At 43.7% G+C, this 16,222-nt stretch overlaps 1 long non-coding RNA gene across 4 annotated transcripts in view; it reads left to right on the top strand.

Moving 5' to 3' along the window:
- Window positions 1-15,914, top strand: part of LOC142158640 (uncharacterized) — a 43,404-nt gene extending 27,490 nt beyond the window's left edge. For all 4 annotated transcript variants that reach the window (XR_012692833.1, XR_012692832.1, XR_012692831.1 and 1 more), the window contains 2 exons: window positions 6,426-6,652; window positions 15,347-15,914. This is a non-coding gene — a long non-coding RNA (uncharacterized LOC142158640). The remainder of the gene's footprint in view (window positions 1-6,425; window positions 6,653-15,346) is intronic.
- Window positions 15,915-16,222: the final 308 nt, after the last annotated feature.

Below are 16,222 nucleotides of genomic sequence, written 5' to 3'. Positions count from 1 at the left end.
ACAGGGAATATGATTTTGCATATTGCTATAGGACTAAGCAGGTCTCTAATTATAAGACTTCATTAACTTTTTCCCCATTGAATTAATAAAATAAATCCATACATTATTAGGCTAACATCCACTGATTTGCTTTTGTGACAGTCTGAGTCTTAGTCAATGACTTCCTGTCAGACAGGCAACATTATTTTTATTTAATTGTGTTATTGCTGAGCTGGGACTTAGGCTTTATAAAGGAAGTTGCACACACAATGCTACAGCATAGTGATAAATAGCAGAAGGGAAATATGCAGGTCAAGACTGTGTTATTATTTATACACACACTCTATGCTTTATATACTACACTCTAGCTAGCTGTTCTTCGCGGACTGACCACTCCCCCTCTAGTGTCAGGTCCCGCCTCTATGATGGCTGACCACACCCCCTCTGGTGAGCCCCTAGTGTTGCAGTTCCCTGGTGGGCCCTTCATGCCCCAGTCCGACACTGAATACATTCGATATACATGGAATAGACAATGCATTTAGCATAGACACTTAAAAATAGGTCAACAATCACTGCAATAACAGCCTAGCAATCAAACCAAATAAAAACAAGGTTTCCCACAATATCTCAGTGGTTTACTTGAAATTAAGGTGAAGTAACACAGTCTTTAATTCCGGGATGGGATCTTGCTAGGATCTCTAGTTCCACAGAACTGAACTGTATCCAATAGTCAAAAGGTTTCCATAACAAAGTTACTGTTTTTGTGTTTAAATGGTACTCCAATGCAGACTGAGTCATGTAATCTTACTAATACAAATAAAGTTCTGACAGATAATTCAGTCTCTGCACCAAACAAAATGTCTGTTCCTTGATGCTGCATTCACTGTCCCAAAATGGTGGTGGTTAACAAACACAATTCCTTTAACTGGTGAGCAGTCTTAACTACAATTCTGGAGCAAGGATATCTTACTGCTAGAGAGGTAGTTTTCCTTGTGATATGCTGCAAAAACTTTAATTACATTTTTTTTATATCCTGAAGCTATCATTTTGTGACTCTCTCTTAGTTCCTCTGGTTAATAATACAAGTGTACACATACATTCTGAGGATTATACTTAGAGCTTTCTTCTTACTACTGTTAGGCCTCAAACAGTACAAAGTCTCACTCTTATAGGGTATAGTTTATAGACCAACCCCAGCACACTGGGCTGCTGTTATCTCTGTTGCTGCGTTGTCTGTCAGGAAAACTTGTCAGTACAGCAGCTGTTAAACTCCAACCAGCCTTTTGCTTGTCTGTTTTCTGCTTCAGTTTACTTTACATAGCACCTCGCATCACACGTCTTCTTTCTGTCTACAGAAGTTCCTTGCACGAACACCCCCAAATCTCATTGGATTTTGGCTGTAATCTCATTCTCAGTCTGTCCCTCCTTGACTGACAGGCTGTGTGAACCAATGAGCAGCAAAAGCAGGGAAACTCCTGGGTCCTATGCTTCCTGTGCTTGCATAGCTTGCGTTTTTAAAGGGACCAAACACAAACACACACATATATATATATATATATATATATATATAAAAGGCTTATGTCTGATATCTTAACCTCTTTTACCTTCTTCGTCTTATTCAACTATCACCTTAAAGTTACGACACGAGACTTGAGTGTGGCAAAATTAAATAAATTTATTAACCATGGTGGAGGAGATTAAAGCAGTCAGTCCGACGCGTGCCAGGCCAAACCCAACTGTCCTAGCCTCTCCTTAGGACTTTCCATCTGGTGCGCCAACACCCCTGGGTTCAAGTGGGGGACAACCAATCACACCCCGGGCGCACATATCTACCTGGATGGGGCACTACGTCCGGATTCTACCGAACCCGCCCATCCTCTCGGCTATACGGAAAGCAACCACAGGGCAACTCACAGGGGCGATACCTGAACCGAGACTAATAGCCGATTCACTCGAAGAGAGGCGGGTTCAACGTGCCCTAATTCCGTAATGTGCGCCCAACCAACCACTGGCCGTCGACTTAACTGCGTTTTCCAGCCACGCCCGGCTCCCTAGGAGCTGCGGCCCGCCACCATAGCTAAACCTGCTGATGCTAAAAACATAAATATCTTGAACAACATCACTATGCCCTCCTCACTCAAATGCACTCTGTTCCCCCCTATATAGCGAGGGGCCCTGAAACAAATCCACGGGTCCTTAATCCGCAAACCACTTATGGAGGATATGAAACATGCCACAACGGAATTAACCTTCCTCCTCACTTCATCTGCTATGCGTCCATCAGGAAATGAACGCCAAACCATCCTTGGCACAATATCTGACCAGCAAATGACAAGGGCATGCCAGGAGGCATGTACCCAAGCCAAAGTCTTCTTGAATACGTAATATCAAATCAATCGACTTGCTACCACCTATGTAATTTCCTCCTAGATGTATCCCAGCACCTGGGGAACTCCATTGACTAGCCACCTTACCCATAAGGAGCTTTCGAAACCCAGGCCATCTGAAACCTCTACAACCTATCCACTGCACCACCACTGACCCTGTAAATGGAGAAATATCCCTGGCTGCCCTGTACAAACCAGCCCCATGAATATATGAGTGTCCCAGCAGCCAGATCCGCAGCGGGGTCCAGAGGTCTGTATGGTAGGAGGTAGCAGGTCATACATTTAAGACCCTTCGTGCCCCTGCCTCCAAAAGTAACAAGCAGCCGTAACACTGTGTGATCCAGCATCGAGTGTAAGGTAGGGGAGAAATCAAGAAGGAACTGAAAGCATCACATAACGCTTGTAAACATTAGTGTTCCATCAGCCTAGCGCCTACACATACTGCAACATAAGCGCCATCATCCTCTGCAGACTTGGCGGCCCATTCTGAAAGGACTGGGTGCAGAAATGAACAGCTATTCAAGCCTAGCGCAACCCATGTCAGCTTGAAATACCACCAGCAACGTGTATCATGTTAAGGAAGAACCATCACCTCTCCTCTGCTACGGTACCCCGGCCGACGGCCAGTAAATTCACATACAATTGCAACCATTCATACAGAGAAACCAACCCTGGGAGCCACCATGATCCAGCATCCCCTACCCTGTAAACGACGTGAGCAAGCAAAAATGTAAGGGACTGCCGCGCCATAGGAGACTGCATTGCAAATATTGTATATTAGTTTACCCACATGCCCAGGCTATAGTGCCACTCCAATCACTATCAAGCAAAAGTCCTCTCACACAGGATTAATGCCACCGCTAAGATGAACATGTAAGGCCAAACATGCCAGGCTACTTTACACTGTGCCCATGCAGGCCCAATTATTACCCCCAGGGATCAGTGTCTCCTTTCAAGACCACAAGGAAGATTCTTGTCTAAATTCCTATAGTCCAGAAACGCCAACTCCAAAGACCCACTTCCATCACAACTAGGGTCCCTACCCAGATCCATAACTATCAGGAAAGTCCTCCATGCTGCATTTCATACTGTCTGTCCCACAGTGCATGAAAGAAACTGCATATCACACCACTCATCAACTCGACCTATTCGTGCTCAGTAACTGCAGATGTGTAATTAACCTTGGAGATATTGACAATAAAATGGATCCGCGTGACCAACCCCTGAAAATGTATATTACTATGTAGCATGGGGAAGTAAACCAGTAAATAAATAAGGCTGCGACACTGGGGCATAGGCCCCCATGAAGGCTCACTCCTGTAGGAGGGCAAAAGCAACAGTGTCACTAACAGTGGCCACTTCCAAAATATCGTCAGCTCATGGGCCCGATCCAAATTGAAAACTGTCCCACTCCAACAACTGTCCCAGGGACGCTTAATACCATACATAAGGAAATACAATGAAAGTACAGCCCCTTTGCGTTTAACTATTGCTGATAGCCAATAGGTCTCCTGCAAGCAACTATCCAAATGCCCTGTACTTTAGTAAACTAAGTCTAAACCCCACAAGTTTTGTCCTGGACACTCTGCAAAACCAGTAGCTTCATACGAGAAATATTGTTTGACCACGTGACCCAGCAGTGCCATGTATCCCCTTACGCATCTGCATCATCCTACCTTACCTGCATCCGTATCCGGACAACATACCTGTATCATGACTCTGCATATGTATCTGAATCCGGTCAACATACCTGTATCATGACTCTACATAAATATCTATATGATCAACATATCTGTATCATCATACCTAACATGTATCTGTATCCGATCAACAAATCTGTATCATGTCTCTACATATGTATCTGTATCTGATCAACAAATCTGTATCATGTCTCTGCATATGTATCTGTATCCGTACCTGTATCTCCCTCAATACTAACCATTCCCTCATCCTATTAGCTCTTAATATACTAACTTGTGCCACTCAACATTCATTATACATCGTGAGCTTCAATGGGTTATACCACAATATGCAAATTATATATTGATACAAGTCCGAAAACCCTACTGCATTCAAGACTGCATGCTTAGTAATCAGTTTTACCACCTGGACAATACGTGAAGCCTTTGTTAATATTTAGTTGGAACAAATCACAATAATATATGGGACCACAAATTTGATATACCCATTTTTCCTCTACCAGGCAATGTGATCCTACACCTGAGAAAGCTCATATTATAGATTCTGAGGACCACATAGGTAAACTCACCATACTTCATGTGCTCATTTCTCCCCCCTATGCACCAAGTCTCTTGTCTATAGTTTTTCTATAGATCAGCATTGTGACAGGATGGACCGCCTATGCCACCCTGTCTGTTGTTGCTGGGAACCGGCTGGATTTACTTTGCCACCGTTCCCTTTCGTTATCCAAAAATTTCCCTCTTGCCGCAGTAGGAGGGGCTTACACGAGCTGCCACCACTGGACTCCTTACCGGCATCCAGTACCGGGTTTCTTCTGCGTAACTAACGCTGCTAGCGTATCTCCTTGCTGGTGTACCTGGCTGGTAACTCCGGACCTCTTACTATGGATCCGGGTTGCTGTGAATGGATCCCCCCTGGCCTATCTGAAGGGGAGCGACGGGCAGTACATGTGCGCACGTGCGCACGTATGGGTACGTGGGCGCGCTCGCACGTACCGAGTACAACTGCGCGAGTTGCGCATTTGCATATTAGAATCTCCACTGTGTGTGCCGACTCAATTTGGCACATACACAGTGGGGAGAATCGCCTGGGGTGATGACATCATCACCCCTGGACGCACAGGAAGCTCCACGTGTGTGTGGTGAATTACCACACACGCGTGGCTGCTGAGCAGGCTGGGAGTTTTGCTAGCCTGGACTATAAAAGTCCAGACTCGGACTCCCCTGGCTCTCTCTGCATGCCTGCTGCCCCTTGACAACGAGCTCTACACTACACTGCAGGAAATACACTAGGGATACATTACACTAGGGATACACTACACTGCAGAAAACATCTATAGGATTACAACACACTACTATATATATATATATATATTACACTAAGCTACAAGAAAGGATTCTATACTACAGGAATGTTCCCTACACTGCAGATAAGAATCGGACCGAGGATACAAGGACTTGATAAGTATCATTAATATATATATATATATATATATATATATATATATATATATATATATATATATATATATATATATATATATATATATTCATAGAGCTATATGTGTATTTGTAATGTGGATTTAACTATTTATATACATATAATTGAGTAGCTATTGTGTGATATCTGTGATAGTTAAATCAATATTATAAATACTGATTCTAATTAAGGATACATATGCAAAGCTAGGATAGTGTAAGGAATAACGGTGGTGAACCTAAGGTTAATGTTATATTTATATACTATGTTATGTTGAACAATGTTATGATATATGTGTGAATTGTGAATACTAGCTTTTCTGTGTTAACAGTAAAATACTTTGATTTAAATACATACATATGTTGTCAGTATTGATTATTTATAACGAATATATACTGTGAAGTACTGCTGAGATACAGTGAATATTGGATAAATAGTTCTGTAAAACTTGTGTTATTTAGTGTGGTCAAAAGACTGAGTAAGGCAACACTGTGTAAGGAAAAGTGCATAAAAGTGTGAGTTTTATAGCGAGTGTATCTAAGAATATAATTAAAGGATAGCGTGCGCATGTTAGGCGCTACCACAGGTCCTTTAACATTGGCGAGCTTAGCCCTGGCTGTTTTAATTGTAATATACTAGGATATAGTAGTGAAAATTGTTATATTGTTAATCTAATTCGGTAGAGGGGCGGGGACGAATAGCATAGGTACAAAAAGGAGGTGATACTTATGTGTTATTAGCGTACGCTCGCTTTGGAAAGAGGTTTGGACAGATAACATTGTTTTACTTGAGGCCTAGAAGAAATACAATTAATTACAGCGAATCTAGTTTAAAATTTAAAGTTTCTTGGATACTCGTTGTTTTATTTCTTTCTTTAAGAAGGAACGGTTTGTCGCACTGTGAGCGTTTGTGAGAAACGTGGATTCACTTTTCAAGGTTGCAACAGTCATTTGGAAGGGTCCTGCTGAGAGGAGAAAGACATTCCTGAATTGAAAAGGATCTTTCTGGAAGCAGCATTTTTAAGTCTCGGAGGCTTAAGGACCGGTATTACTACAGTGAGAAGTAACACTGAACAAAGAACAAAAATGACTTCTGTATCTGGACAGGCGAGTATGAGTTTTACTACCATTGAGAAGTTGTCAGCAAATAGCATGTTTAACCCAGTGATTCCTAATAACTACACATCTGCTGAAACATTATGGGCAACACTTTTAGAACAGGCTTATACACATCATACGCTGTGTATTAATAGGAGAACCGTGTTCAACAAAAAAACTAAACGTCTCCAAATGTTAGCTAAATTGGTACATGCTTATGAAGATAGGATTTGGACATCTGAACACGCTGAGATGATACTTAAAAACAAAAAGGGCACTGATGCAAATTCTCATTGCCAGTGCTGCATTGAAAAGGTTAAAAGTGTTTCCATACTTGAAGCACAATTGGAAGACAAAGATATGGCCAATATAGATAGGGGAAGGCAGATTTGTATGCTCAATTCCCAAATATTAGAGAAAGAAAAATATTACACAGATGTCGATAATGAATTGGCAGAACTGTATACAGAAATCAATGTATTCAGGGATAAGGTATCATCTAATGAAGTTCTAATTGCTGAATTACAAAGTGATTTAATGAATAGAGCACAGATGATAACCAATATGCAAAAAATTATCAATGAGTTATCACCCTTCTCCACAACACATAATACATCCATGGCTAGAAAGCAGGTATGTATAACAGATAAGAGAAGCAGTGAAACAGGGAGTATAGGACATAATATACATATGCCCATACTTCTGCAATAGATCAGCGAAATCCAATAGCCTCAGTGGCTGACCCTGTAGCACGCACATTAACTTATTCCACAACACCCATAGGGAATGGCTATAACGGTCGTGCACAATTTTCGGATGATCAAGTTTTTGGCCTAGGTAGTGGTTGGGAAACTGTACATACCGCTCCTACACCACAAACAAGTCACGGTAATGGCACAGGATTGCATGTTCCCCATCGAAATTATAGTATGGAGAAGACTCAATTTCCGTTGAAAATCCGTAAGGAAATTCCAAAATATGATCCCATTATAGACCTTTTTACCTCCTGCGATATTTTTGAGGGATATTGTGACAAATTTAGTGTCGCCCCAGAACATCGCATGGACTTGTTCATCTCAATCAGAGATATGCAGCAACTAGAAAAACTGCTCCCAAAAATGGTCAATTTTACGATGAGGTAGAGAGACTTTCCGTCCTCATAAAATTGGCAACTGGCCATTGGGAAGTTACCCCAGAGATCCTATCTAACTAAACCAACCATTCACGATGAGCCATTGTCTCAATGTGGTAGGTTTGAAGCAATGTATAGAAAAGTCACCAAAGATCAATGTGCAGATGTTCCACAAGGCATGATACGCATGTTTGTGGAAAAGTTTCCTTACGTTGACACAGCAATTCGCTTAAGTGCGGCTAAAGAACCAACGCTTGCAGACGCAGCAATGGTTATAGAAGAGTATAGACAAGATTTAATGAAAAATAGGAAGTCACTGAAGATGAGGGAATATGTTGTAGTAAACGGCAGACCACAAGATAGCCGATACACAACATATGGCAATGTGCGCAGACAGACACATTTTACACCCACAGCTCATCCACAGGAGAAATGGGTGAATGTGCAATGTTATGCATGCCTAAACTTTGGCCATGTAAAACGCAACCAGAGCTGGATTAAGGCTTCGGGGGGCCCGGGGCACTTAAGACAGGGGGGCCCCTAAGATCTAAAATTAAGGGCATAGTGACACATCCTGCATTACATAACCTACAGCCCACAGTATGACACATACAGCTCTCCCAGAGGGCTCGATTAGGTTGTCTGCATAAGAAAAATCATTGCTTCCACAAACCAAAATACTGTACATTAAAACAATCATCAAACCACCACATTAAAATGGGTATTGACACCACACATTAAAACTAGCAATGAAATTAAAAATACCATTGATAACGTACACTAAAACTAGCAATGATACCGCACGCTAAAACTAGCAATGATGCCGCAAATTAAAATACCATTGATAATGCATCATTGGGCATGGCCAGGCCACCCTCCTACAGACAAAAAACCTGCATTGTTGTGTACACCATTGAACGGTCACCAAAAATTGGGATTGTCCCACTAGAATCACAACATTTCACAGACTTTCCTGCTCTCTCCTACCTGTTCTTCTCACTTTCACCACCTGTGCTGCATGTTTCTTTAGTTGCGGCTTGTCTGGATCCTGGAATGTTAGGGGCCCTATTTGGAGAAAAAAAATGGGTACATTTAGAAAATTACAGCCACCCCCGGCGTTAAATCAGTACCACCCATGATTAATAATTAGGCCTTCCTCCAGCCCCAACATTAAAATAATAGTATTCACATTTAATAAATAAACCTATTTCCCTCCCTACAAACAGCCCCAGCAATAAATTAATAGTATTTACAATTTAGAAATATACCTATTTCCCACAACCGTCACTGCCATTAAATAATTCATAGGCACATTTAATAAAGGGACCTCATTCTCCCCAAACTCAGCCCCACATTCAGTAGCGCCCAAACCACCCCATCTTAAATTAATTAATTGTCCCCACTATTGTGCCTCTCTTCTCCCCCTTTTTCCTTACTGTGCCTCTCTTCTCCCCCTTTTTTCCTTACTGTGCCTCTCTTCTCCCCCTTTTTACCTTACTGTGCTTCTCTTCTCCCCCTTTTTTCCTTACTGTGCTTCTCTTCTCCCCCTTTTTCCTCCATAGTGTGCCTCCCTTCTCCCCCTTTTTCCTCCATAGTGTGCCTCTCTTCTCCCCCTTTTCCTCCATAGTGTGCTTTTCTTCTCCCCCTTTTTCCTCCATAGTGTCCCTTTCTTCTCCCCCTTTTTCCTCCATACTGTGCCTTTCTTCTCCTTTTTTCCTACATAGTGTCCTTTTCTTCTCCTTTTTTCCTACATAGTGTCCCTTTCTTCTCCTTTTTTCCTACATATTGTCCCTTTCTTCTCCTTTTTTCCTACATAGTGTCCCTTTCTTCTCCTTTTTCCCTACATAGTGTCCCTTTCTTCTCCTTTTTCCCTACATAGTGTCCCTTTCTTCTCCTTTTTCCCTACATAGTGTCCCTTTCTTCTCCTTTTTTCCTACATAGTGTCCCTTTCTTCTCCTTTTTTCCTACATAGTGTCCCTTTCTTCTCCTTTTTTCCTACATAGTGTCCCTTTCTTCTCCTTTTTTCCTACATAGTGTCCCTTTCTTCTCCCTTTTTCCTACATAGTGTCCCTTTCTTCTCCTTTTTTCCTACATACTGTGCCTTTCTTCGTTATTACCTTTTTTTTTTTTTTTTTACTTACCTTTCTTGTAGCTTCTTTCTTCTCTTCTGTCTTCCTGTTTCTTTCCTGGTCCTCTCCGCGCTGCTCCTTACTGAATGACAGGCGTGACTTGATGACATCACGCCTGTCATTCAGTGTTAACAGTGCAGAGAGGAGGGACGCCGGCGATGCGATGAGGCGAGTAGTATCTATATATTTTTTCTTTTCACTATCCTGCTCCCCCCACCAACGCAGGGAGCCCCGAACCCGACCGCAACCCCACCCCCTCTCACCGAGGGCCCCCCGCCGCCGAATTAAGAAAAACAAATCCCCCCCAAAAAATCAGTAGAGGTTATGCGCGAGGCGGCGACGGGGGGCCCTCGGAGAGAGGGGGGCCCGGGGCACGTGCCCCCTGTGCCCCCCCCTTAATCCGGCTATGAACGCAACTGTCCACAAGGTGTTCGCAAAGGGTATACAAGGGACTCTGAGCACCTGAATCAGATGCAAAAATGTGTTTCGCTTGTAAGTACACATACTGGCCAAACAGGACAGTCTCATGTACAGTCACATAACTCAGTGACTCCACAGACACAGAACTCTTTAGAACAGATAAACAATTGTGATGTACAGAAAGCACAAGTAGCAGTCCGCACAGCAGATGTCCCTACTGGGAATCTGGTGCAACTAGATTGAAGATTAGGGACCCCTAAGGATCTGGCACCAATATGCAATATCATATTGGATTCCTCAGGGAGACCCCACATAATGGCCAAAATAAAAAATGAATTACTGAAAATTCTGCTTGATACTGGGGCAGAAATTTCAATCACTAATGTAGAACATGACTTACTACCAGACAGCCCTCAGTGTGTGGTGACTGGATTTGATCACAAACAAGGGGGGGGGGTAAAAGCCCAAAGAATTGAGGAAGTCACTGTGGAAATCAACAATGATTTCACCTTAAAAATTCCTATGTGGTATTATTTATGTTCTGAGAACATTATCGGAACTGATGTAATGACACAGAATGGCTGGATCTTGGATCTAGCAAACTGTTTGTTATGGAAGGGCCCACGAAACTCAAAGGTCTGTGTGATAAAGAAACATCACTTAGGACCAGCCATACATGAAATTGCTGGAAGAGCTAACATGGTTGTACACAAATGGCCAGAGATCTTGCATTAAAATCTCTCTTTTGCCCCCCACATTCAATCCCTTGCCCAAGCCTGTCGCTTCCAACTCCATAACATTGCCCGCATCCGTCCCTTCCTCTCTCAAGATGCCACCAAAACTATCATCCATGCTCGCATCATCTCCCGTCTCGACTACTGCAACCTCCTCCTTACTGACCTCCCCTGCTCCCACCTTGCCCCTCTCCACCCTATACTCAATACAGCTGCGAGACTCATCTTCCTCTCACGCCGCTCCTCCTCTGCCTCCCCTCTCTGTCTTTCCTTACACTGGCTCCCCTTCCCCTACAGAATCCTTTTCAAACTCCTCACCACCACTTACAAGGCTCTCTCTCAGTCTACTGCCCCTTACATCTCTAACCTCCTCTCCATTCACACTCCCTCCCGCTCCCTGTGCTCGGCCAATGATCGCCGCCTCTCCTCCACTCTGATCACCTCTTCCCACTCTAGAATCCAAGACTTCTTCCGTGCTGCCCCCTTCACCCAATGGAATGGACCTCCCTCGCTCCATTTGTCTCTCACCCAATCTGTGCTCCTTCAAGCGGGCACTTAAAACTCAACTGTTCCTTAAGGCCTACCAACCATCCACTTAACCTCTCACCTCTTCTGGTTCTCCCCTGCCCCCTTTCTCTCTCCCCGTTGCTTCACTGGCTCCCTTCTGTACCTGATTCTGTTTACCCTCCCTTAGGATGTAAGCTCGTATGAGCAGGGCCCCTCTCCCCTCCTGTCTCCACACCTGTTCTTCCGCTCTGTCTCTACTGTATCTGCCTGCCTGGAGTTTCTGAAGTACTGGTACTTTGTGTTTATTGTTCTGTACTGTTTTACCCTGTATAGTCTACTGTTCGTACCATGTACGGCGCTGCGGAAACCTTGTGGCGCCTTACAAATAAACGATAATAATAATAATAATAACACAAACCTTAAACCTATTGTATACAAATTCCCAGAGCTGTGGGTTCAAGGGAAGAATGATTGTGGAAAGATGATTGATGTTCAGGTGGACATACAAGTACCAGATCCACCACCTCAACGCCAATATCGTTTCCCCCCTGAAGCTATGGAACCAGTGATAGAAGCTGTGACTGACTTAGAAGCAAGGGGGGTGGTCATAAAGGGAAATTCCAAGTGCAATAATCCCTTATAGCCTGTCAAGAAGAAGGAGACCAACACCTGGAGACTCACAATTGATCTCAGGGTTTTGAATAAATATACCCCCATGTCAGCACAGCTGGTAGCAGAGACACCAAACATATTGACAAGAATAAACGGCAAAAGTAAGGTATTCTCTACCATTGATGTAGCCAATGGTTTCTTTTTGATACCATTGACAGAAAGCTGCCGTTACAAATTTGCATTCACCGTGCAAGATACGCAATACATGTTTTGCGTATTTCCCCAAGGATTTCACAGTAGCCCCACATACTTCCATCAGGCATTAGCAGAAGTACTGAGTGTATTTTCACACCCAGAATGCCTGCTGCAATATGTGGAGGATCTACTACTCCATACAGAGTCTATGGAGCAACATTTGACACTCCCAAAGGAATTGTTAGCCCTCCTTGTACGTGCAGGGCTCAAACTGAGTCCTCACAAAGCAAAGCAAGGTCATATTTGTGGGAGTCAAGATCGCTAATGGGACAAAAGGTATAATGGCCACCCGAGTTGAGGCAATGGACAAATTACCTAGACCAAATCCCCTTCAAGATTTGCGAAAATTTCTTGGGGTTACAAACTTCATGAGAGAGTTCATAGAGGATTTTGCAACAAAAGCAAAACCTCTGTAAGAATTGCTCAGAGGTGAGGAACCTTCATTGAGTGGATGGGCAGAAGCACAGGAAGAGGCAATTTCTACTCTGAAAAGAGATCTCTCTTCTGCCCCAGTTTTGGCTACTCCACACCCAGAGGGTGAGCTGGCAATTCAGGCTCACGCTGGCCCAGAGTCCATATCAACAGTCTTACTACAAGAAGTAGGATCTGAGACTAGACCACTAGGCTATTTCTCAAGACTTATTTCTCCTGTGGAAAGAGGTTTTGATGAATGTGCAAAACAACTGGCTGCAATACATTATGCTGTCAAAGTGACAGAACATATTGTGGGCTTTAGACCCCTTACTATACAGACCCCACACTCTCCATTAACCCTTCTACTCCGGGATATGCTGCCTGGTGTCTCTCAACAGAGGTTTGAGAGATGGATAATGGATTTGAGTGGACACAATATCCAAGTAAGTCACAAGGCCAAATATGTATTGTCCCAACTGCTAAACACAGCAGGGACGGAACACGACTGTGGACAAATGTCATATGATGAAATAATGACTTTGTTTAGACAAACTACACATCCGGATGACCGAGTCATCTTTGTTGATGGGTCTCGGTCTCACACAGATGGGAAATATGTGACAGGTTATGCAGTCTTGGATAAGACTACAGGGCTTCAGTCTTGTTAAATTACCTGGTCACCTGTCAGCACAAAGGGCAGAATTGTAGGCAGTAAAGGAAGCCTTACTTTAAGGTTGGAGTCAACCTTCAGGACCACGTACTATATATAGCGACAGCTCATATGTAGTTCGGTCCCTGACATTACACTTGAATACCTGCACAGGCGTGGATTTGTGGACAGCCAGAATAAACCCCTGGCGCACGTTTCAGTGCTCAAAGAGTTATGGGAATGGGGAATGATGCATCCTGAAGAGGCTGCGATCATTAAAGTTCCTGCTCACCAGAAAGGGAATGATCCCCTTTTCCTGGGCAATAACTCTGCAGACGAAGCAGCCAAACTGGCTTCTTTATCTGGGTTTTTTCGAGACCCAGATTACAAGGAAGTATCATCCTATAAAGTGACGATACGAAACAAGGTTCTGGATGAAAGCCCAGTGTCATTTGAAGAGGAACAAGCAAAGGATCCTCTTCTTATACCCCACATTATCATGCCACAAGATCCCTGGTCAAACAAAGAGGGCATCCTGTGTCCTACGAACAATGAGGGTTCAGAACCCCTGCCAGTTGTTCCTGCACATCTTCAGGTAGAGCTGACAAGACACAACCATCAGCTCCTCGGACACCCTGGCCGAGATAAGCTCATGTCCCTCTTAAAGGACAAATTATACTGGTCAGGGATGTCAAAGACAGTGGAAATTGTGTGTCTTGTGTATGCACAAGTGAACCCCAGAGCTCCAGCTCTCAAGCCGGTTCTACAGCGTGTGCCCCCTGCAGAAGGACCCTGGGCTGCCCTACAGATAGATTTTATAGGACCACTACCAGCTGGCAGTCACAATTGTCGGTATGCCTTGGTAGTGGTGGATGTATTTTCAAAATGGGTTGAGGCCATTCCAACTGTAAATGACTCTGCTACTACCACAGCAAGAGTCTTATGGGAACAGATTCTGTCACGTTGGGGAGTTCCCAGGATCATTGAATCTGATCGGGGAACACACTTTACTGGCAAGGTCATAAAAGCGCTTTGTGAATTACTGGACATAAAACAGCGATTTCATGTACCGTATCATCCCCAATCAGCAGGAATAGTAGAACGAATGAATCAAACAATCAAATCTCGTTTGACCAAGACACTGTTAGAGAAGGGCTCCTCTTGGGTGACAGCTCTGCCCGCAATACTGATGGGTATTCGGGCAACTGAGGCAACGACAACAGGGATCACCCCATTTGAGCTCATGACTGGTCGCAAAATGCCACTTTGCTTCCCCAATGAATCACAGTTGTCAAACCCCATCAAAGAGGTGATTGCCAGAGATATGTTCTTACAACAGGTGCAAAATAACCTGAAAGAACTGCTGCCATACGCAGCCATCCGGCTGAACAAACCCTATCTACAGGGGGAGACTCCCATGCCTCCAGTAGATAATCTGGTATTGATCAAGACATTCCGAAAGGCAGGTCCCTGGGATGCAAACTGGGAAGGACCATATCGGGTCCTTGAAATCCTGGGTGACTCAATGCTAAAAGTACAAAGGCCAACGACTACAAAGAAAGAGAGAAGACGTAAAGTTCTCTGGGTCCACGTTGATCAAGTGAAAACCACGCAAGCCTCCTTAACTCAATAGAGTGCTTCTGTGCTCATTGAGATGGGTAGATTGAGAATACATACCCCTTCCAAATAAAAAAAAACAAAAAACGTTTTAACTGATCATTGAGAACCAAATGTAAGGAAAGGAAAATCCTAGAGCCCTACCCTGATTACATCTTGCACTCTATATGCAACTAACATTGCTCCAAGAGGGACACTCCTCCTCAAAGCATATTTTACTTTCTCCCACTGTAGGTGTGGATGTAGCGGAGTAGATGGGAAGAACACCAACAACCCCAGAGAAGCGACTAGGTACCGATCCAGATACTACAGTGAGGCTTCAGAAAATTCTGCTTGGTTTTGGTTCAGAACTCAAGAATTGGCTGCTCGACTATGGGACGGAAGAAGACATACTGCAGAAACTTTCTGGGAATCAAGCTACAATCAGGCTGGAACATGATGCCAAAGTATCGTTTTCTCATTCATCCCATAATAGTTCTCATTATATTGGTATTAGTACCACATGAAGACTAAAGGACAAAAAATGAACTCTTAAGGGAAGGGGGGGTATGGACTTTGCGGGCATCATGGACTTTGCGGGCATGGGATCTGTTTTATATGAATGTATTTTTTTTATTATTCCTTTGTGCCTTTTTCTCTTTTCCTCTTCTTTCTTCTCCCCTGCTCTTCACACCCTCGGGGAAAGGGTGTTTTTTTTTCCCACTATGGTTCCCCCCCTCTAGGAGGTTTTTTTCCTGTTGTGCGCCAATAACATAAGAGGTTTTTTTTTTATCTCCTCCATAGTCGGTAGGGAGAGGAAGAGAGAGTTAATTTTTTTTTTAGTTCACCACCAAATCTAGGGACAGGTAGTTTTTACTTGTGTCGTGCTTCCAACAACAGGGGGACTGTGAAGGGGAGCGACGGGCAGTACGTGTACGAGGGTATGGGTACGTAGGCACGTGCGCACGTACCGAGTACAACTGCGCATGCGCGAGTCGCGCATACACAGTTGCATATTAGAATCTCCACTGTGTGCCGACTCAAGTCGGCACATACACAGTGGGGAGAATCGCCAGGGGTGATGACATCATCATCCCTGGACGCACAGGAAGCTCCACGTGTGTGTGGTGA

The sequence above is a fragment of the Mixophyes fleayi genome, chromosome 5, assembly GCF_038048845.1.
Source record: "Mixophyes fleayi isolate aMixFle1 chromosome 5, aMixFle1.hap1, whole genome shotgun sequence".
Taxonomy (NCBI): Eukaryota; Metazoa; Chordata; class Amphibia; order Anura; family Limnodynastidae; genus Mixophyes; species Mixophyes fleayi.
Note: the sequence above shows the minus strand (reverse complement) of the source record. Positions and strands in the feature narration are given on the sequence as shown.